Here is a 23,283-nt window from a genome sequence, read left to right as displayed (position 1 = left end):
CTGTGTGATTATAACTTGCTTTATAATGCACCCCAGTGCACATAGTATGAATGTACTCTAACAATTCACACATCGGTTGATGAAGCGTTATCTGGTAATCAGGGGGCTCTTTCCAGAAAAGGATATAACATAAAATGGGTCCCTGGGCAAGACAGCACTTTGTTCCCGCCACTGATGGTCACCTGACTTTTTCAGTTTGATATGGTGGGGACTATTCTCCACCAGGCCCCTAGGCTCTCTCCGGGCCTTAGGTAGCTGCCTTAAAATTGCCTTGTAGATGGTCCAGCTCTGGTTCTCGCTGATGGGCTGAAGATGTGATATCCAAAAGTGACTGAATCAGGAGGTTGTTCAAGTCCTACTTAAAATCAATTTTACATTTTTCAATTTACTTTTTCCATTCTGTCCATTCTATATCCTTATCTAAATGCAATAACATGCAGTTCTAAGCAAAACGCTGTTACCAGTATGTTTAACTGTAGATAGAAACCTGTGTTAGGATGCTTTTGGAACCATTCATTGTGTTTTTCTTTTAAAAATCTTGGCTGTTGGATGGATCTTCTGCCTTTAATATTTCCTGAGTTTCTGACCTAGACCAAGTAAGGACATCAGGCATTGTGACACAAGTTTGATTCCTCTGGAAAAGTGCTTGTTCCCTGCATTTCACTCAGACCCTCCTAAAGCCACAAGGTCGGTGAGGCAGCCACATGATTGTTATTGCCAGAAAATAAAGATGGCAGCGCCCATGTTCCCTTCATTTCCTGTAATATTAGCATTATGGACAGACAGATGTACAGCAAACAGAGGAGGAGAACTGGAATTTATTAATTAAGATTCTGAACAACTGAAGGGTTTGTTTTCAGATGAAAATGCTTCTTATTTCTGATTCATGGCCCTCTGATTACACGCCTAATTAGCAAGTGCATAGAAAGCCAGGGAAGAAGGGGAAGGCAGAGTTGCCATGGATATATTATTTTTCCCTACTAGAACTGAGAACATTAATGATCAACAAGCACTTGTACTGAACTCAGCAAGCTCCATACACAACCTGTAATGTCCTTCATATTTCACATTTTCTGAAACACTTTTCAATTGCTTTTCAAAACAAAGGGTATTATTATTTTATTACAGTAAGTTGAAGGATTGCATTTTTTTTCAGTTACAGTATTATAAGAATACTTCCACTGGATACATTTTAAAGTTTTTGGCCTATCATGCAAATGTTGGTGTAGTCCCTCATAGCCTACTTAGTTATCTTGCTTCACTACTCCCTCAGAGTGCTGATCATGCACCCATGGGCCTTCATACCTTGCACTGATGATTATCAAATAACAAATAGTCTGAAAGTACTGTATGTAATATCCCGTCCATGACCCTGTGGAACTGATGCAATTTCAAGTAGTGCTGCTCGGATACCCCTTTTAAAAATTCGGATCAGATTCGGATCCGGATACCCCGCTAACCGATCCGGGTCGGATATCCGAGTTCAAAATTTTCCGATCTGATTCCAAATCGGATATCAGACCCTAGTATCCGGCGGATTCGGATATCCGAGTAGAAAACCGGAAGTGGCCTTTAAATTGCTTTAAAAACATTTTTTTGGGTATATGAGGCATGTAGCATCATTATTTTGTGAAGGGGAACACTAATTAATGATGTGGAGACTTAAAATCCCCTCACCCCCCCCCCCAAAAAAATGGCTGTCAATTAACATTAGGCCTAGGTTCCAGACAGCGGTCGTGCAACCCACATTGGCCTCGATTCATAAAAGTGAGTGCGGTAGTTCAGAGACGGGCGGGAAATTACCGCTAGCGGTAAATGAGGGTTTCATTAAAAAAATTGCGAGGTGATTGCGATAGCAGTCGGTTAGTGTGCAGTAAGTGTGCGATAAGTGTGCGGTGTGGTGCGGAAAGATGTCGGTATAATTTGCTGATTGCGGTAGTTTGCTGCTGACTTCCTAATGACAAGGTGCATGCTGGGTAGAAGTAGGCAGTTTTAGACATATGTGACTCATTTTTTATAAATTATAATTTATATATATATATATATATATATATATATATATATATATATATATATATATATATATATATATATATATATATATATATATATATATATATATAATGTACATATATAATTATTCTTATAAATTATCTAACTAAAGGTAGGTCAGTATAGGTAGGTACGTAGGTAGGTAGGTAAAGGGCCCTTCAGTATAGGTAGCAGGGTATAGGGCCTTAAGTATAGGTGGGTATGTATGTAGGTAGGTATATGGGGCTTTCACGTAGGTAGGTATATGGGGCCTTCACGTAGGTAGGTAGGTAGGTATATTGGGCCTTCACATAGGTAGGTAGGTATAGGGGCCTTCACGTACGTAGGTAGGTATAGGGGCCTTTAGGTAGGTAGGTATAGGGGCCTTTTGGTAGGTAGGTAGGTAGGTATAGGGGCTTCAGTATAGGTAGCAGTGCATAGGGCGTTCAGTATAGGTAGGTACATAGGTAGGTAGGTAGGTATAGGGGCCTTCACGTAGGTAGGTAGGTAGGTGTATTGGGCCTTCACATAGGTAGGTAGGTAGGTATAGGGGCCTTTAGGTAGATAGGTATAGGGGTCGGTAGGTAGGTTGGTATAGTGGCCTTCAGGTAGGTAGCCCTGTGCTCCCCCAACCCTCCCATGGCCTACTCCGTCCCCCGCGCCTCTTCCGCTCGCCCCCGCTGCATAAATAAGTATCTGTATATGAAGATGAAAAAATAGTAAAAACTGGCACAAGTATGCGGCAGGGATGGAACGGCCACTGGTGGGCTTACCTGCAGCGTGCTCCGATGTACCACTGACATCTTTGAAGGAAGGAGAGAAATGGGCACTGCATAAAAAGTCCCTTTATTGTGGCCAGGTTACACAGTGGTTAGCAGTGGGGGAAAAAGGATATGCCTATCCTGGGGGAAAAAGGATAGGCATATCCTTTTTCCCCCACTGCTAACCACTGCGTAATCCGGCCGCAATAAAGGGACGTTTTATGCAGCAGTGCCCGTTTTTCTCCTTCCTTCAAATAAATAAGTATCCACTCACCTTTCCCATGGAGAGCAGAGCGGCAGACCTCTTCGTTACTTCCATGTTCCATCGGCTTTTACTGATGACGTAATAGTAAAAGCCGGTCACTAAGGGGAACCAGGAAGTCGGCGAGAAGTCTGTCGCTCTGCACTCCGCTTTTGATAGGTGAGCGGATACTATTTTAACCATGCAGGGGGCGAACGGAGGAGGCGCGGGGGGGGGGGGGGGGGGGTTGGAGGAGGACGATGGCCAGCGAGGGGAGCGGCGGATGCGTGGCGGACACAGCGTCGGGATTTGGCGGATTCGACGAACGGTAAATGGCATCGGGATTTGAATCCACAAATCTCTAATATTTACCAATATTCGAGGGATTCGGGGCTTTACTGGATTCGTCGTCCCATCCCTAATTTTTATTGTATGCTTCACTGTAAATATGTAACAGTCAGGTTAGCTGCTCCCAGCCCCTGAGTTTCCTGTTTGCATAATAAGTAGTAGCAGATTTGCATATGATTTGCATCTGAATTGAATGCAAAGTGTGCAGAAAATCTATTTAGGTGCTTCACACTGAGTTGGTGGTCATTTCAGATGCAGCCTTAGTGGTATGCGCTGGCGTTCTCCTCGCTGTTCAACAAAATGTAAGCTACACTTTTTTTTTTTGCTTAGCTGCTCCCAAGGTTTTAAATTTAGGTTAGGTTACTTGCCCGGAGGTTTGCCTCACCGTGGCGCAAGTGTCTAGTATAATATACTTTGCATGCAAACCATATTGGAAGCTAAAGTTCCTCCTAGTTTAATAAATGTTAGCACTTGTCTAGGATGCAGGGCATGCATTTTTCAGTCTGACAGAGGCGGTGTATGCCTGTGCGATTAACCATTCAATTGCAACATGTGTTTAGGGACACGCAGCCTTTCCCCCCCAACTTTTTTTTCACTGTAAATATGTTTATATTTTTTATGTTTTTGCAATTTGTTCTTGAGAGATCACACATTTTATAGTTATATACAGTATATACTGTTTATGCCATTAGCATTACTAGACATTTTGCATATTTTATTATTATGTTGTGTAATAATCTTCATTAAAGAACTATAGAGCCTTGCCTATTTATTATTAATCTGTATACAGACTTATGGATGTCATGCGACCATGCCTTGTTTTTAACATTGTTTTTAAACATGCACATTTGATACAATAAAGAGTTTCTGAACAGTGAAGCAGTGCTTCATTTTGATTTCGTCATTTATGACTTCAGAGTGGGAATTCTAATTCTTGAGGTTGTTTGTGCATGTCAAGTGACAGGCAGCCTATTGGGCCAATCAAAGTGCGGGGATAATGTCCTTTAAAGTGATTGGACCCGCAGGGGCTCAGGGCAGGACGAGTGGAGCTCTTGTCATTACCAGTTAGCAGGCATAAGTTTGTAGCACTCACTATGCTACTCTGATAAGTCCCCTTAATTCTGATAAGGCACCAATAAGGCCCTTTAACTCTGATAAGGCCCCTTAACTTTGATAAGGCACTAATAAGGCCCCTTAATTCTAATAAGGCCCCTTATTATTATTATTATTGTTATTTATTTATATAGCGCCAACATATTCCGCAGCGCTTTACAAAGCACAATAAGATGATAAGGGGAACATAGATACAACTAACAAATGTACAGCAGAGTTCCAAGCAGCACAAATATTGTTACAAGAACAGTAAACATTAGGAGGATGACCCTGCCCTTGCAAGCTTACAATCTAATGGGTTGTGGGGGACACACTAGGTAAGGGGGTGGAGGATGGATGAGGCAGTGATTATTTGCCTCTGATTACATTGTGACAGAGAAGTAAATAAGGGCTATAGAATGTTATAAGCTTGTCTGAAAAGGTGTGTTTTAAGAGTGCGTTTGAAGATGTCCAGGTTTGGAGCATGACGTACAGGCTGTGGAAGAGAGTTCCAAATAAGGGGTGATGCTTGTGTAAAGTCCTGGATGCGAGCATGAGAGGAGGTGATCAGCTTAGAGGCCAGGAGAATTTCTTGGGAGGAGCGAAGGTTGCGGGAGGGACAATATCTTGAGATTAGTGAGGAGATGTATGGAGGAGACAACTCGTGGAGGGCTTTGTATGTTAGAGTCAGGAGTTTGAACTGGATCCTCTGGGTAATGGGTAACCAGTGGAGAGAATGGCACAGTGGGGCTGCATCGGAAGAGCGTGTGGAAAGGTGAATGAGGCGGGCCGCTGAATTTAGAAGGGATTGGAGAGGTGCTAGCCTGTTTTTTGGTAGGCCACAGAGCAGGGTGTTGCAGTAGTCTAGGCGGGAGATGATTAAGGCATGAACAAGCATTTTGATGGCTTCTTGTGTGAGGAAGGGACGGATACGGAATATATTTTTGAGCTGGAAATAGCAGGTGGAGGTTAATGAGGCAATGTGTGAGGTTTAAAGGAGAGCTCTGATAAGACCCCTTAACTCTAATAGGGCACACTATGTGGTTTTTCACTCCGGCGCTAACACTTAGTGCCGGTTAGTGAATCAAGCCCATTGTGTGCAATAAACTTTTGAACTGTAAGTGAGTCATAGTGGCTGTTTGGAATTCTACAGGTAAGCCAACTATAACTCTCCTTTTTAAGCTGTTTTTAATTGTTTTATATACTTTTGGGCACCTAAATCAACCAGTTATTACTGTTTACACCTGTGCTGGTAGGTTGTATTTTTAGTGTAGCTCTTTTCTGGCACCTACCTATGTACCAGGAGTGCAATTGTTTGAGGACCCTTGTGAGCCCGAACGTGTGCAGGAATTCCACCTGTTTTTTGCATCTTTATTGCAAGCAGAAATTTGTGAGTAACTCTCTTTACGTCATACATTCTGGTGTTCTAGCATATTGCACCATTGGCTCCTGATGTTTTGTCTCCTTCTGTGTTTTCTTGTCCATGGATAACCTTGGACCACCCTCCTCTAGACTTGTTACTAAATAGGCAATCTAAGCCCAGGAAGTCTCCAAAGTTAGATTGACAGTTTGACTATTTGTCAGACTTTTCCATGACTCCATGTGACAGCTGTTTGGTGCAGATACTGCAGAGGACACTTGATGCAGCCAGGGAGTATGGGCATAACCGGCATGGGAGGGCATTGGAGGTCTGGCATCAGTAGGGAGAGGAATGAGACATGCTATAATGCCTTACCACCAGTTAGGTATGGGGTGATCTGCTATAAGATCCATTTATGCCTACAGTATGCAGTGGCGGCTCCAGGAATTTTTTTTAGGGGGTGCTATGCAAGTGCTGGAGTAATTTCCGGGGGAGCTGACCACCTGCGGCGCGTGAAGCGCGCCGCGCCCAAAAATGGGTGTGGCTACAACCTGCGGCGCGCTAAGCGCGCTGCGGTGAATAAATGGGCGTGGTCATGACCGGATGAGGGCGGGGCTAACTGTAATTTAACGTGAACCCAGGGTGAGAGTGATATGGGGGCTGCCATATTTATTTCCTTTTAAACAATTCTAGTTGCCTTGCAGCCCTGCTGATCTATTTGGCTGTAGTAGTGAACTGAATTACACCAGAAACAAGCATGCAGCTAATCTTGTCAGTTCTGACAATATTGCCAGAAACCCCTGACCTGCTGCATGCTTGTTCAGGGTCTATGGTTGAAAGAATTAGAGGCAGAGGACCAACACGGCAGCCAGGCAGCTGGTATTACTTAAAGGGAGATAAATATGGCAGCCTCAATATTATTCTCACCTCGGGTTCCCTTTAAAAGTGCAACGCAAAGACAGAGGGCCCAAGTTTTGGTGACCCTTACCCAGAAAATTCACATAATTGTGCAGGTTTTCTCAAGAAAATACACGTAATGTGAGCAGATTTGAACAAAAAACATATTCAATAACCCCAATATGCACAATCGGTAGCAGATATGGCCCCAATATGCAAAATCGGTAGCAGATATGACCCCAATATGCACAATCGGTAGCAGATATGGCCCCAATATGCACAATCGGTAGCAGATATGGCCCCAATATGCACAATCGGTAGCAGATATGACCCCAATATGCACAATCGGTAGCAGATATGACCCCAATATGCACAATCGGTAGCAGATATGGTCCCAATATGCAAAATCGGTAGCAGATATGACCCCAATATGCACAATCGGTAGCAGATATGGCCCCAATATGCACAATCGGTAGCAGATATGGCCCCAATATGCACAATCGGTAGCAGATATGGCCCCAATATGCACAATCGGTAGCAGATATGGCCCCAATATGCACAATCGGTAGCAGATATGGCCCCAATATGCACAATCGGTAGCAGATATGGCCCCAATATGCACAATCGGTAGCAGATATGGCCCCAATATGTACAATCGATAGCAGATATGGCCCCAATATGCACAATCGGTAGCAGATATGGCCCCAATATGCACAATCGGTAGCAGATATGGCCCCAATATGCACAATCGGTAGCAGATATGGCCCCAATATGCACAATCGGTAGCAGATATGGCCCCAATATGCACAATCGGTAGCAGATATGGCCCCAATATGCACAATCGGTAGCATATATGGCCCCAATATGCACAATCGGTAGCAGATATGGCCCCAATATGCACAATCGGTAGCAGATATGGCCCCAATATGCACAATCGGTAGCAGATATGGCCCCAATATGCACAATCGGTAGCAGATATGACCCCAATATGCACAATCGGTAGCAGATATGACCCCAATATGCACAATCGTTAGCAGATATGACCCCAATATGCACAATCGGTAGCAGATATGACCCCAATATGCACAATCCGTAGCAGATATGACCCCAATATGCACAATCCGTAGCAGATATGACTCCAATATGCACAATCCGTAGCAGAAATGACCCCAATATGCACAATCCGTAGCAGAAATGACCCCAATATGCACAATCCGTAGCAGAAATGACCCCAATATGCACAATCCGTAGCAGAAATGACCCCAATATGCACAATCCGTAGCAGAAATGACCCCAATATGCACAATCCGTAGCAGAAATGACCCCAATATGCACAATCCGTAGCAGAAATGACCCCAATATGCACAATCCGTAGCAGAAATGACCCCAATATGCACAATCAGCACCACCTGAAAAAGAAAAGAAAAACCCATTTACTCACCTACAGCCAGAAGACCTTCTTTCCCGACCTCCCGTCCCGACCTCCTTGTGGCGCGCAGCGCCCGCGCGCCCACGATCCTCTTCCTTCCCGACGTCACGAGACTTCCTGCCTGCATGCTGAGAGCAGGGCTACGGGAAAATGGCCGCCCGAAGCCATGCACTGCTGACTTTTCGAGTCTGCAGAACAGGGCTTCGGGCGGCCATCTTACCGTAGCCCTGCCTGCTGCTCCGGGCTGCCGCTGTGTGAACTGACTTGGCGTCTTTTAGACGCCTGAAGTCAGTTTACTCCAGGGGGTGCTTTGGGGGTGCTTGGACAATTCTAGGGGGTGCTCGAGCACCCCCCTGGCGCCGCCCCTGACAGTATGTCTAGGAGGATATCTACCAGCACCTCGGGATGCATCAGCATGCATTATATTTGTATGGTTCCTCTACTGTCCTGAAGTAATGATGTATTAATTCCTTTTCTCTACATATGCTTGCAGTAAGCCCAGGCAAAGACCTTTTGTTTTTGTTCAAAAGGTAATGCTTTATTTTGCATGAATTGAAAAGCAGTTGTACTTCACTTTATATCTGAGCAGAGAAGTGATTCTGTTTTTCTGCCAAACACAGCAGCTGCTTTTTTGTTTTCCTGATTTCTGTTCTGATGTTTCATTTTGGCAATATAACGGCTGCAAATGTAAAAAAAAAAACACGTTCACTAAGGGAATAGTGGATTTGTGAAACATTGTGAGTGACAGCATGCCTAATTTGTGGATGGCCATTGTAGCTAATTCATAAAAGCAATACTTCACTTCTGCATATACGTGTATTGTTGGAAATGCAGTAATAGTTAAAGTTAATAATAACAAGGGTATGCTTTTCCCCCCACCATACACTTCTGTATGTATGATTTTTTTTGTATTGTTGGAGATGCCATAGTAACAATCAGGGCCGGATTTACCATAAGCACAGTAGGCACGTGCCTAAAGGCAGCTGATGATGGAAAGGCGGCTCAATCTCCTCCCCAGGAGCCTCCCTCCCTCCCTATGCAAAGTCCTCAGCAGAGCATAAATGAGAGGTTACCCAGCTCTCGGCATTCCACTTATGAGATCTTCCTTCAGTCTGAAGTACACTGCGTTATACTGAGGGTACCTCTGGCTACCTAATGCTGAGGGACACCTGTATCTACCTATGGCAGGCAAGGGAAGTAAGGGAGAAGTGGCAGCTGGGCCAGCAAGCACACTTGTGGTGCGGTAGGTTCGGCGAGGGTTTGTAGGTTCATGGAGAGCAAAGTCTAGAGTGCCAGGACATCTGTGCCTGTTGGTTAATCTGGGCCTGGTAACAATAATGAGGGCATGCTTATTTTTCCTCTGCCATGTCGTGCATGCTCTATCAACATGCTGTTTACGCAGAACTATATTCATATTTTCACCACCCAAGACTGCCATGCCCCCTCACCCACCACCATCAACAGCATTCTTACCAAACCTTCCATCAGCCCCAGTGACCTCCCCTTAGCTTTGTCCTGGGTAAACCTTCAGAGCCCCCCCCCCCCCCATGGCCCATAAGTTGCAGCTGGGGACAGGCCTGGATTTTACCCTATAGATACAGATGTCCTGGCACCTTACACTTCACCCTCCATGGACCTACAAATCCCCACAAAACTGCACCGCAAGTGTGCTGGCTGACCCAGCTGTCACTTCTCCCTTACTTCCCTTGCCTATCATAGGTAGCTGCAGGCATCCCTTAGTGTTAGGTAGCCAGAAGTAACCTCAATATTTAGTAGCTAGCGGTGCCCCCAAGTGTTAGGCAGCTAGAATAACCTCAGTATTAATATTAAGCAGCTAGAGGTGCCCCTGACTGAAGGGAGATCTCTTCAGTGGAGAGCCGGGTGAGTAACCTCTCATTTACACTCTCATTATGCATAGGGAAGAAGGGAGGGAGGCACTAAGGGAGGGAAGTTAGCCACCTTTCCATCATCAGTCGCCTGTAGGCACGTGCCTACAGTGCCTTATGGTAAATCCAGCCCTGGCTGGGGAAGAGGACGAAGAAGATTGAATTGAAGTGCATGCAGTGTGGAAGGGCCCTTTAACCTTGCAATTCATAAAATAATGAGTGTTATCTGTTTGTCATCAGTCAGTATATAAGTCCACCTCCAACTTAACAGTGAAATTAGACCCAAGAGGGGCTTGTGGTAAGCCGGGGTTGCAAGGCAACAGTAAATTTGCACTGGAGAGGATCTGGTCATTTCAGGGTAAAATGTAGAAATCCTGTACAGCGCACAAGCAATGAATTGGATGGTAATTTTATCCTGGGTTATTAACCCTTACAACCAAAATAGGAAAAAGGGGACAGAAGGCAAGTATTAGGTAGTATTAATAGGATAGATATGATACATGTTTAGATCATCATCTTGCTCGTCTCTTTAGGGTCACTTTAAAACCAATCTTTAGAAATATTTTTAACTTTGACATCCTTCATTACTACATCAACTTCCCTAATTATTGGTTTTATTTCTTCTACTGTACTTTGGCTCCCTTATAAAAAAAAAGTCCACCAATCAAATATTTTGTAAGCTGTCTGGCAAGGCTAATCGCCAGTGGAGTGAAGCCTGGTACACACATTCAATTTTAATTGGACAATGATTGGCCAATTTTACCACGCCCATGAAGTATAAATGCTTACCCACACATCTGTTCATAGTATTCAAAATCTATTGGCTACATGGAAGTGATAAAATTGGCCAGTCATTGGCCAATTAAAATTCTATGTGTGTTCAAGGCATTCGTTTTACATGTTTGTAGAGAAACATTAATTTTGAAGCCCAACTCCAGACTCAAACGTTTTCTACAGAGCCAGCTAAAATAGTTTGTCTTACCAAGGTAATCTTCATTAACAGTTTCAATAAATCAGCAGTAATGTATCGGTCAGGCGTCTCTTCATCTTCCATTTCTTCCACTCCAGAGGACCAGAGCCTTATGGCCCATACTCACGAGGGACTTTTGTCGCCTCAACACGCGGCGCGCGCGTGTTGCGGCGACAGGTCGCCCGTGAGTATGGGCCGTTGCACGCGCGCGCACCCCGAACTGTCGCCCGTCGCTCATGTCGCCATGCGATTGAAAGTTTCAATCGCATGGCGACAGTCGCCGCCGCACCTCCGTCGCAACTGTCGCTAGTCCGCGTGAGTACGCGGACTAGCGACAGCAACCTCCATTAAAGTATATGGAGCTTCCGGCGGAGGGAGGAGGAACGTCGGCGACAGCTTCCGCCTCGCCGCTGGTCTCTCTTCCGCGTGTGTACGCGGAGGGACCTGGCGAGGAGCTGTCGCCGGCCTGTCGCCCACACGCTCACGTGTGCTGGCGACAGGCAACATTTGCTGCCCGTGAGTACGGGCCATTAGGCTGCAATTGTCTGCGACCAGTCTCCTTGCAGTCTGCACAGCAGGAGGATCCTCCTGAGTCATACAGCAGGCTTTTTCATGCATCCTGCTGTTAATGCCTTTTATGAGCTGCTCTAAGTCATGTGAGCAATTTTTTAAAACTGCTTTTTTAAAGAGTCTTATTTGACACAAAAAGCAACATTAAAGTTCCCTGCTTGCTAAGCTGTATAATGTGGCATACAAATCTAAAATATCTAAAGCAGCATCTGGTGCTTGAGTAACCAAAGAAGTCCTGCTGCACCAAAAGGTAGGGTGAAGTAGAAAAAATCTTTATTCTTAATCCATCATCAGTGTTACAGATAAAAGCTCACGCGTATCGGAGCGATGAATGGCTCCTTAATCATAGCCATTCATCGCTCCGATACGTGTGAGCTTTTATCTGTGACACTGATGATGGATTAAGAATAAAGATTTTTTTTCTACTTCACCCTACCTTTTGGTGCAGCGGGACTTCTTTGGTTACTCATGGATTTTTGGCGTTGATTTCGCTCCCATCTGTGTACCACACGTGAGTGCAGCAGTCTCCCGTTCTCCTTTTGTACAGCATCTGGTGCTATTGCACAGAAACATATGAATAAACAAAAACTACCAAACTACTGTTTAATGCAAAATTATTCAATATTTATTAAAGGCAAAAACAGGAATCATTATTAGTGCTCTCATCATAAACATGTATATAAATAGAGTGATAACTCTAAAGTGCAGGGATAGGAAAGAAAAAAAGTGTCTTTCCTATTCCTGCACTTTAGAGTTATCACCCTATTTCCTTACATGTTTATGATGAGAGCACTAATAATGATTAATATTTGTAAAATATGAATTGAATAATTTTGCATTTAACAGCTGTTTGCTAGTTTTTGTAATACAAATCTGCTCAACCTAGGCTTTTATAATTGTGTTTAGTTTTAAACAAAAACTTGTTAAGGGACACAAAGCACTAATTATGGTTATTGATCTTCGCACACTAGCTGAGTTTCCATATTATAAATCCCCCCCACCTTTCCTGTTCCACCTTATGCTGTTTTCTAATCTCAAATGACCCACTATGCCTATCACTAACCATTAAAGAGACTCTGAAGCGAGAATAAATCTCGCTTCAGAGCGTATATTCAGCAGGGGCGTGTGTGCCCCTGCTAAAACGCCGCTATCACGCGACTAAACGGGGGTCCCTTACCTCCCAAATCCCCTCCATTGTTCCCGGGGATCTCTTACGCATAGAGGCAGGGCTAACCGCTGCAGCCCTGCCTCACACGCGTCTGTCAGCGCGTATCTCCACCTCTCCCCCGCCCCTCTCAGTCTTCCTTCGCTGAGAGGAGCGGGGAGAGGCGGCGATGCGCCGCTGATAGACGGCGCTGAGAGGCAGGGCTGCAGCCGTTAGCCCTGCCTCAACAGCAGCAAAATCTATGACCAAGTTGGTCGTAGATTTTGCAGGGGGGAGGGGGGGGGGTTGGGGGGTAAGGGACTCCCGTTTAGCCGCTGGATAGCGGCGTATTAGCAGGGGCACACATGCCCCTGCTGAATATAAGCACTGAAGCGAGATTTATTCTCGCTTCAGTGTCTCTTTAAGTCCCTTCCTGAGCTATTATTACTATTAAACAGTATTTATAAAATGCTATGTCCCTCCTGTACCACAGTCTCCTAAATATGCCTATCACTTATCTTTGTTCCACACCAGTAACTAACAGTCTCAAAACCTGAATCTAACCTTCACTATCCTTAAAGGAAAACTTAAGTGTTCTAAAAAAAAATGAATTGTACTCACCCGGGGCTCCCCTCAGCCCCCTGCAGCTGAACGGTACCCTCACCGTGTCTCTCCGATGCAGCTGGACTCGCCGGCGGCCACTTCCGGTTTGGCCGTCACCGGCCGACAGGCTGGGAACGCGTCTGATTAGCCGCGTTCCCGTCTGCAATAGCATTAAAGAAGGCGCTATTGCGGCCGGGAACGCGGCTAATCAGCCGTGTTCCCAGCCTGTCGGCCGGTGACGGCGAAACCGGAAGTGGCCACCGGCGAGTAGGACACTTAAGTATTCCTTTAAGCCACATTCACAGTGGCTGTTGCATTGCTTTCCCTGTGACAGCAAGAACGCAATAGATCTGGACAGTAGCACAGCACGTTATCCATGCGATGTGTCAGGTAGAGTGAAGCACAAGTCAATGAAAAGTATGCTTCACTTTTACTATTAACACACTTATTTAGCAGTTACTCACTACATGCAGTGCATTACCATACTGCAACCCATTATACAGCAAAGCACCCACGGCACTGTGAACGTCACATAGGTGGAGCATTGCGGTGCGGTAAGCCACATTACAATGCACCACTGTGAACGTCACTAAGCCAATACTGGTCCCTAAAACAATCTTACCCCTTAATACCTAATTTAACTATAACTTTATACTGTATTTCCTACCCCAATGATAATAAAAATAACTTTACACACTACTAATAATAGTAAATCAACAAAAATCTACAAAACCCCAAAAAGTGTGGAGTCACTGGAGTTAGAAGTTTTTATACAGTGGGAGAGCACTGAATAGTTAGTTCCTGCACAAAGCTGAATAGGTGCTGTAACAGACGGTGCCATGATTTCTGCAACAAGTTGCTAATGCTGTTCATCGTAACCCAGTAGCAATGTGTCCCTGAGCTCACAGCACCTCCTTAAAATAATACTGTGTACTGGAATCTCTATGTGCTCAGCTCAAACAGGGATTTATCTGCTCTACAAAAAAAGTTCTGTAACTGTTCCTAAACTTTTAAGGGTTTAAATGTGTGGATCCTCTTCCTGACAGATCAGCTATTTCATTAGAGATTATTTTGTTTATTTTCAAACTGAAGAAGATAATAATAGTAATCAACATCTGAATGACTTATGTAATACTGTAGACCATTTATTATAGGATAAAAATGTAAGGATGCTTCAGAATGCTAATATTATTATACAAATTGGAACATAAGCATGCACCGTGCATATAAAAATAGAAACAGACGTAAGGCTCCTATGCAGAGTTGCTATGCAATTACTTTAAAAGTGCCTGTATAGGAAAGATACACATTTAGCCATTCATTAAGCATTTATGGTGAGAGAACAGGCAATAAAAAATGAATATATGTTTTGTATGTGAGTGTTTTCTTCTGAGTTGCCATGGAGAGTTTTACATGAAGGTTTGGATCACACATGTCCTGACACCTTGGGAACCGCTGAACGCATATATACATCTGTCAAGGGTGTGGAAACGGAACAGCTTGGGAACTGGCAAACATCTTGGAATTAAAAATGCAAATGAAAAGTGTTGTGGAGAGTACACAGGAACAGCTGTGTGTGAGCCGTGTAATGCTTTTATCACCGTGCTCTGTCACATGCTACAAATTCACTGGCCATTTTACACTTCACAAATAACACTTCACAATATTCTGTCAGAGATTCCACCAGGAATGACATAAGTCTGCAGCAAGGCCTTCTCTGGGACACTGTGACAAGGTGGGTGACTGATGCTGATCTTAGAAGTAAATGTTCCTATCAATGCTCTTCTCCACAGCAGTCAGCTGTCTATTGCAGTCCATGCTCTCTGACATCTTTCACTCCTTTTTATATGGTTTATTTCACACAGAACAAAGTTTTACTTTCATATTTTTTGTTTCTTTTACTTGCAGTATGTCCGCTTTTTAAGATTTTTTTTTTCGCATAGAGGGAATATTCAGTGCAATAACAAAATACTGAGGACAAATGCTATAATTGTTTTATATAGGCTATACAGTGATAGGTAGAATGACTTTCAGGTGTCAGATACAGTGGACACTAGCTTTGGTTTACTAGTTTTTGGGCTAATGTATTTACTAGTTAATGAACTACATTGTACAAGTGAAAAGAGTGCTGCTGTAATTGACTATGGTGCATGTACCTGCAGGTTTGTAGTAGGCAGACCAATGTATGCAAAAAGGGATTGGCTGAGTGGCTGGGCCATAAATATGTTTCTCCATAGTGTAATGTCTACACAATATGATTAGCATAGTAATATTTTATCTTTGGATGCATTTATTTGTAGGACTCAATCAAGAGTGACTGTTGAAATAAGAGACACTTCCTAGCTTCTGTAGGGCTGTTTCACAACAAAAGCGCAAGTGAATTTTTGTTGCAATTAAAAAAAAGTCCTTTTTTCTTCTTGTGTTGCTAGCATCCAGTGAACATTGGAATCGCAAATCAGAATTAGGAAATTGGAATTGCAATTTGCAGTGTAAAAGAAGCCTCAAAGCGATTTTCTCAGTGATTTTGCAGAATTGCAACCGCTGCAGAATTGCTACAAGCAGCGCAATTTTTGCAATTTTTATAAAATGAATCACTTTAGTGTGGAAAACCCCACATGATTACATTATCCAAACACTTTTTAAAGCACTATCAATTAAAAACAACTGAAATTCACTGGTTTAAAACAGCCCTCAGTGATAAATTGATTACTATACATGAGCTTAAAAGACCTGCTCCAAAGACTTTTCTCTACTGCTCACTAATAGTCTGCTTTCTTACATCATGTATATGCTAGATTACGGCTACCCACAGAATAGATCAATATACTTCACCACAAATGATGTAGATGTAACACTGTGAGGGATCTCCAATTTATTGCTTATACAGCAACATCACAGTTACAATACACAGACAGAGATCAACATTTCAGGCAGATTAAACTCTGAAATAACATTCAATAAAAATGTGTTTTCCTACTTTTTATTACTCATACAGTTATCATATTTGCTTTTGTGCATAAGTAATATTGTCTGTTTACAATTTACATGTTTCTAAAGTGTAGCTTTTCTGGCCCTGAAAGCTGGCATTGCGTTTTATTCTTTTTCTATTATAACTGCTATTTATTATATATTAAAATCTTCTAATGAGCTATTCTGAACACAATGTGTGCCTGAAGCAGAGAGTGTTTGTTCCAGTGTTGATACATTTGTGTTGAACAAGTAAAAAATATACTGTTATCTCCAGTTTGGATGCGGATTTGAAGCTGAATAGCAGGACAAAGTGCTTTGTTTAACCATTTCAGTAATGTTCTGCTAGAATTTTTCTTCTGGGATAGTAGCTTTTAAGCTGTGAGGAATCTTTTAGAGCAAAGTAGAAATGCTGGCTTTCAGACCACGTTAAGTGCTGTTTATTATGCTGCTATATTTGCAGTACACCTGAGACCCCACATAGGGTTGGCCTACGTTGTTTGTATTATATAGATTTGGGAGGTTTCATTGATTTCCTTTGAAGCTGTGCTCCTTACTACATCGTGCTACATTTCCATTTGGCCTGCAGATATTGTTGTTGTCTAACCTGAAGTCTTGTAGCGGATAGCAAGGAGGCCGGGGACTGTCATAGAGGAAGCGGCCACCAAGAAGGTGAAACGAGCAGCAGTCGCAGGGAGGGAGGGAGGAGGCAGCAGGCTGGCTACCTACTGGGGGAAACTATCTGGCTACCTATACTGGGGCAGCTATACTGGCTACCTATATTGGGGGCACGGTCTCCTACCTGGCTAACATATACTGCGGGCACCTACCTGGCTACCTATACTGGGGGCACCTACCCGGCTACCTATACTGGGGGCAACTATACTGGCTACCTATACTGGGGGCATGGGCACCCACCTGGCTAACGTATACTGGGGCAACTATACAGGCTACCTATACTGGGGGCACCCACATGGCTACCTATATTGGGGGCAACTATACTGGCTACCTATACTGCGGGCAACTATACTGGCTACCTACTGTGGGCACCTACCTGGCTAACCTATACTGAGGGCAACTATACTGGCTACCTATACTGGAGGCAACTATACTGGCTACCTACTGGGGGAACTTACCTGGCTAACCTATACTGGGGCAACTATACTGGCTACCTATACTGGGGGCAACTGTAATGGCTACCTACTGGGGGCACCGCTACCTGGCCAAGCTATACTGGGGCAACTATACTGGCTACCTATACTGGGGCGAGCTATACCTAGCTGACCTATACCTGGCTACCTACCTATACTGTGGGTGTTTATTTTTTGGTTACACCGCAACTATAACGTACATGCAAATTGTCCGGTGTTGCGAGATCATTCCATATCGGGAAGGGGGGGTGCACATCCTCACAATTTTGCCTCAGGCAGCTAAAAGTCTAGAACCAGCCCTATATATATTTGAAAATGCAGAATTTGCAGATGTATATGTATATATATATATATATATATATATATATATATATATATATATATATGTATATATATATGTATATATATATATACACATTATATATCTGTTTTACAGTTCTACACTCCATAGAATAAATGTATATATATATATATATATATATATATATATATATATATATATATATGTATTTGGCAACTCACATTGCTATAGTCCACCTACACGTGGTCATATTTATCAAAAAAGAACACTGTGCCCAGGATCTGTATTAGGCTTTCAGACATTAGCATGGTGTGTCCACAGCCTTGCACAGAAGCAACATGACATGGTTCTCTGCCACCGGGTAATGCCACAACGTTGAATGCTGGCATACATGGTGTTACAAACGTTGCCATTCGGCTGCATTTTCATTGCACCAAAATAGCGCTCGGGGTGGCAGACATGACGCTGAACTGATCCGCAAGTGTGCCGTTGTAATTATTTTATCATTATTTAGTATTTAACCGTCCAGTCATCCACCTGAAAGAGACCCTACAGCAATGATTGATGTGTCTACTTACAGTGTGATACATTCACTTTATATTGTATTGGTGAAATCCTATCCTGTTAAAAAGAGAAAAAAGACCATGTCATTTTAAATGTTAAAATAACTGGCACTGACAATATTGCTCGCCCACCTTTTCTGGGAAATCTTCCAGGATTTTAAATGCTAATTAACCCTATTCTTTGCAGAAGAAATTCAAATGCAGGCAGAGCAGAGCCCATTAGACTAGGAAAACATTCACTTGGAATAAAATGTAAGGGTGTGCCACTTGTCGCTAATGTTATACAAGCAGGCACCTCAAGAATGGGTAGGAAAAGGTTCTTACAATTAGTATTGCTTCTTGGTTTATTATAGCAAACCATTGTAAAACCAGACCAAGTTTATCAAAATATTAGCAACATTACTGTTTCATGATATGTATTTTATATAACGGTAACAAACCAAATACATGATGGGGCATGCCAGTCAGCTAACAGATTAGCTAACAGAATTAAAATTAGTTTCTGTGATTTATAAAGGGATGTTCTGATTTTATACGCAGGCCATCACTATGCTGATCATCTATTATAATCATGCCGAACTTCCAAACAGAAACTCCATTTACTTGAATAGGGTAACTGATCTATAGTTTCAGTTCTTACATCACAGTTGAAGAAGCGGTGGTGATTTCTTCAGAATCTCTATTAATAGGGCCACATTAACTACATCAGTGCCAGTAGCGGTGCCAGGGAGGAGCTTACCAGTGCTGTAGCTCCCCTAATGCTGATAGCACTGGCACTGTGCCTGGGGGTCCCGGTGCTATCAAGGTGCTAATATCAGGGTGGTTAGGCGAGGAGGGGTGTTGTGTGGGGCACATCGACGGGCGTAAGCAGATCAGGTTATGATACTTACGTTGCCAGGATCCACACACCGGCCACATGTACTTTCTACCTGGTCCCTTGCGTTCCATCTCATAGTAAAAGCATGCCCCTAGGAGGCGCGTACGTTAAAAAGGGGCGCTGGGAAAAAAGGGCGCGGGGTTTTAAACGATAAGCATGGATAACGTTTAAAAATGTATTGTACTGTATTTCGTTTAAAATTAATGTTTTATAAAGTTATAAATCATTAAATAATGTGCATTAAATCGGCAATTGTAAAAACGTTAATCTTTCGTTTAAATAGTGAAACGTATAATAACGTTTTAAAAAAAAATTACTAAGTAACCCTCCCTGTACCTACCCCTAACCCCTAGACCCCCCTGTTGGTGCCTAAGTAACCCTCCCTGTACCTACCCCTAACCCCTAGACCCCCCTGTTAGTGCCTAAACCTAAGACCCCCCTGTTGGTGCCTAAACCTAAGACCCCCCCTGTTGGTGCCTAAACCTAAGACCCCCTGTTGGTGCCTAAACCTAAGACCCCCCTGTTGGTGCCTAAACCTAAGACCCCCTGTTGGTGCCTAAACCTAAGACCCCCCTGTTGGTGCCTAAACCTAAGACCCCCCTGTTGGTGCCTAAACCTAAGACCCCCTGTTGGTGCCTAAACCTAAGACCCCCCTGGTGGTGCCTAAACCTAAGACCCCCCTGGTGGTGCCTAAACCTAAGACCCCCCTGGTGGTGCCTAAACCTAAGACCCCCCTGGTGGTGCCTAAACCTAAGACCCCCCTGGTGGTGCCTAAACCTAAGACCCCCCTGTTGGTGCCTAAACCTAAGACCCCCCTGTTGGTGCCTAAACCTAAGACCCCCCTGTTGGTGCCTAAACCTAAGACCCCCCTGTGATAAGCATTAATAACGTTTCAAAAACATATTGTGCGTTTTTTTCGTTTAAAAATAATGTAAAAAAAAAAAAAAAAAAATTGTACTATTTTTCGTTTAAAAATAATGTTTGAAAAAAATATTGTACTGTTTTTCGTTTAAAAATAATATTAAAAAATGTATAAATCATTAAATAATGTGTAATCATGAGAAGCAGTAATAAAACATTAAGTCTCCGGGCGCCGCTTTTAAAACGTTATTTTTCTCCGGCACCCTTTTTTCCTATCGGGCGCCCATTAAACGATATTTATTATGGGAGTGAATGGCGGCGCCCGATTTGTCCACTAGCCTCCTGCGCCCTTTTTTACTGTTACCCCTAGGAGGCATTGTTACTATTAGATGGAATGCAAGGGACCAGGAAGTGGCAACGGAAGTCCCGGCAACGTAAGTATTGTAACCCCCTCTGCATGTGCCCCTGCCTGGCTACCTATACTGGGGGTTACCTATACTTGGCTAGCTATACTGGGGGCACCTATACCTGACTAACCTATACTGGGGGACCCATACCTGGCTAAATATACTGGGGGCACATATACCTGGCTACCTATACTGAGGGCACCTATACCTGGCTACCTATACTGGGAAAATATATACCTGGCTACCTATTCTGGTGGCACCTATACCTGGCTACCTATACTGGGGGGACATCTGGCCACTAATCCTAAGTAGCTAATACTTATGGGACATTTGGCTACCTATTTTGGGGGCAGGGTTGGCTACATAGTAATACATAGCAATTTTACACCCTTGCCCTGACAACAATCTAGCCTAGAAACTGCCCCCTGCCACACAATCTGCAGCATCACACTGTCACGAGTGAGTCCACTACTTACTCACATGGTTATGTCTTTTCTCTTTTGCTCCCTCCTCACCGGCTGGCTCCCTTCCTCCTGCTCAGTGTAGTGCAGAGAGTATGTGTGTGACACATAGCAGAGAGATACATCAGGTCAGGCTTCTAAGTTCATGTTCATAACCATTACCCGTCATTACCACATCTACTTTCCATCCATCCACTTTCCAGTGCACAGACACGCGAGCCACAGGTCAACAGCTTCCCCAGCACTGGATACAGCACCTGCATAGCACCCTCCATAAAAAATAATCCTGGAGCCGCCCCTGATTAGTGCATAGTCCCTACTGCAATGGCCTAGTACTTTTTTTTACCCTTCTCAAAGCTGAACAGCTCTTCCTGTACTGCTCTGCCTAAAAAGGTTTAGATAAGTATTCACAGTTGACTCTGGACACCTAAGTGCCCAAGGTAAGATACACATGGTATGCTCTTTTTTAACAAATAGTAGCATTATTATTTTGATTTAACCACTTGAGGGTCAGAGGTTTTTACACACCTAGTGACCAGGCCATTTTTTGTACAATTCTACAATTTCACCCAGGGATGGTCGTAGTCAGCCAACTTTGCTATGCTGGAACTACACGTAGTTTTACGCAATTACGCTTCACCAAACTACGGCTTCGAAATCAAATATTCGCTTCGTATGCATTTCGTAGACTACGTGTGAAAATACGCAATTATGCGTAGAGCGAAGCGTAGTGTACGCGGATGCTTATGTCCGTATGCTGAAAATTTTACGCATTAATTCCTCATTAAATGCTTATACCGGGAACTCTTCTATGCGTACATTCCCCTTTCCAATGCATACATTTGTAAGCATATAATCGCACGTGGAAAATTAGACGCGAGTAACGGATTCGTAGTTCACTACGCAATACACATGTTAATTACGCATAGTGGGCGTAAGCTACGCGTAGCGGTACTTTGCTATGCGTAAATCCGTAAGGGTAGTTTTGAAACTTCACCTACGACTATGATGCTTTGATGCGAGCTACGATGTGTAAATTTGCACTGGCGTAGTTTCTGCTCATCCCTGATTTCACCTCCTTTTCTTCTCACAAATAGAGCTTTCTTTTGGTTGTCTCTGATTGCTGCTGCGTTTTGTAGTTTTTTTTTTTGTTATTAAAAAAAAAGAGAGAAATGTTTTCATTTTTTAACCCCCCCTCCCCCTTTACACCCCTAAATTGGCCCTACACTGACTAACTTGATCAGATGGATGGAAGTTCTCACTTACCAGGAAACGTCTGGAGGCAAAATGCCTTATGCTGGGTACAGATGTTACGTTTTTCCGTATGATAGATGCATACGATTGATAAATTCTGTCTTGTCCAATATTACTCCTGATCATTTTACCGCTCGATTTATCATAGAAGTGAATGGAAAAAGATAGGAAAAACGAGCGGACGATAAGAAAATCGAGCGCATAATCAAGTGCAGAATTGAGCGGAAAAAACGATCAGGTGGAAAATCGAGCAGAAAAAAATATTGTGTGTATTAAGCATTAGATCTAATTAACATGTATAAATCTATCACAGGGCAATATAAAATCTTGCCAGATGAGCTTTTTGCCCCTAGACTTTGCTTAATATTATCGATTAAAACAAGTTTTTTTAATACTCTATATTAGGGTACACACTACCACTAGTGCTAGGGGCACTTTATTTATTCACCCAGTTCTCTCTCCCTGCTTAAAAATCATCCTTCATTCCTCACACAGCCCACAAATATACTTCACTGTGTCACTCACAGCATGCAGGAGATATGAGGAGGAGGAGGCTGATCTAAGGTGGTAACAGGTAACTAGGGCCTCGATTCATCATTGTCTTTGAGATAACTTTTTCCAGTTTGTTAAATTACCGAATTCGAAGTTTATCGATTTCTAGTTATATTCATCAAGGTTTTTCCGCATTCGGTGTGAATTCGATAACAATTCGGTAACCATTTGGTAACGTGTTGATATTTCCATTTTACAGCGGTAATTTAACACAAGGCCATAAGATTCCCATGGAATTGTGGGTAAAAGGCAGTCCTTTGAACACTACGTAGCAACATTCTGAATAGGGCTTAACACCTGGACCAGGATTCTGGAAGTGGCTTGGGACAATCCCACAATTTTGCCAGCTACGGCTTGATACGAGCCTTTTCTAAAAAAATATAGTGCAGCTAGCAAATTAGTTAACCCTGGCACTGCCTGTGTTCTCTTACAAGATGATTCAAGAGAAATGCATATGTCCTGTTATAGCAAATAAATCTATTCTCTTGCAAATTGATATGGTTCTAGACCTTATTCTTGCCCTTCTGCCCCTTTGAATCACTCTCAGCTGATACCTA

At 43.2% G+C, this 23,283-nt stretch overlaps 1 protein-coding gene across 1 annotated transcript in view; it reads left to right on the top strand.

Annotated features, from left to right (window-relative positions):
- The first annotated feature begins 15,007 nt into the window (after window positions 1-15,007).
- CMKLR1 (chemerin chemokine-like receptor 1) overlaps window positions 15,008-23,283 on the top strand; it is a 120,458-nt gene continuing 112,182 nt past the window's right edge. Inside the window, exon 1 of the mRNA XM_068271629.1 lies at window positions 15,008-15,067. The gene's annotated coding sequence lies outside the window, so the exon portion shown is untranslated. The remainder of the gene's footprint in view (window positions 15,068-23,283) is intronic.

This window comes from Hyperolius riggenbachi, chromosome 1, assembly GCF_040937935.1.
Source record: "Hyperolius riggenbachi isolate aHypRig1 chromosome 1, aHypRig1.pri, whole genome shotgun sequence".
In the NCBI taxonomy this organism is placed as follows: Eukaryota; Metazoa; Chordata; class Amphibia; order Anura; family Hyperoliidae; genus Hyperolius; species Hyperolius riggenbachi.
The sequence above is the reverse complement of the archived record's forward strand: the minus strand, read 5'-3'. Positions and strand labels throughout refer to the sequence as shown.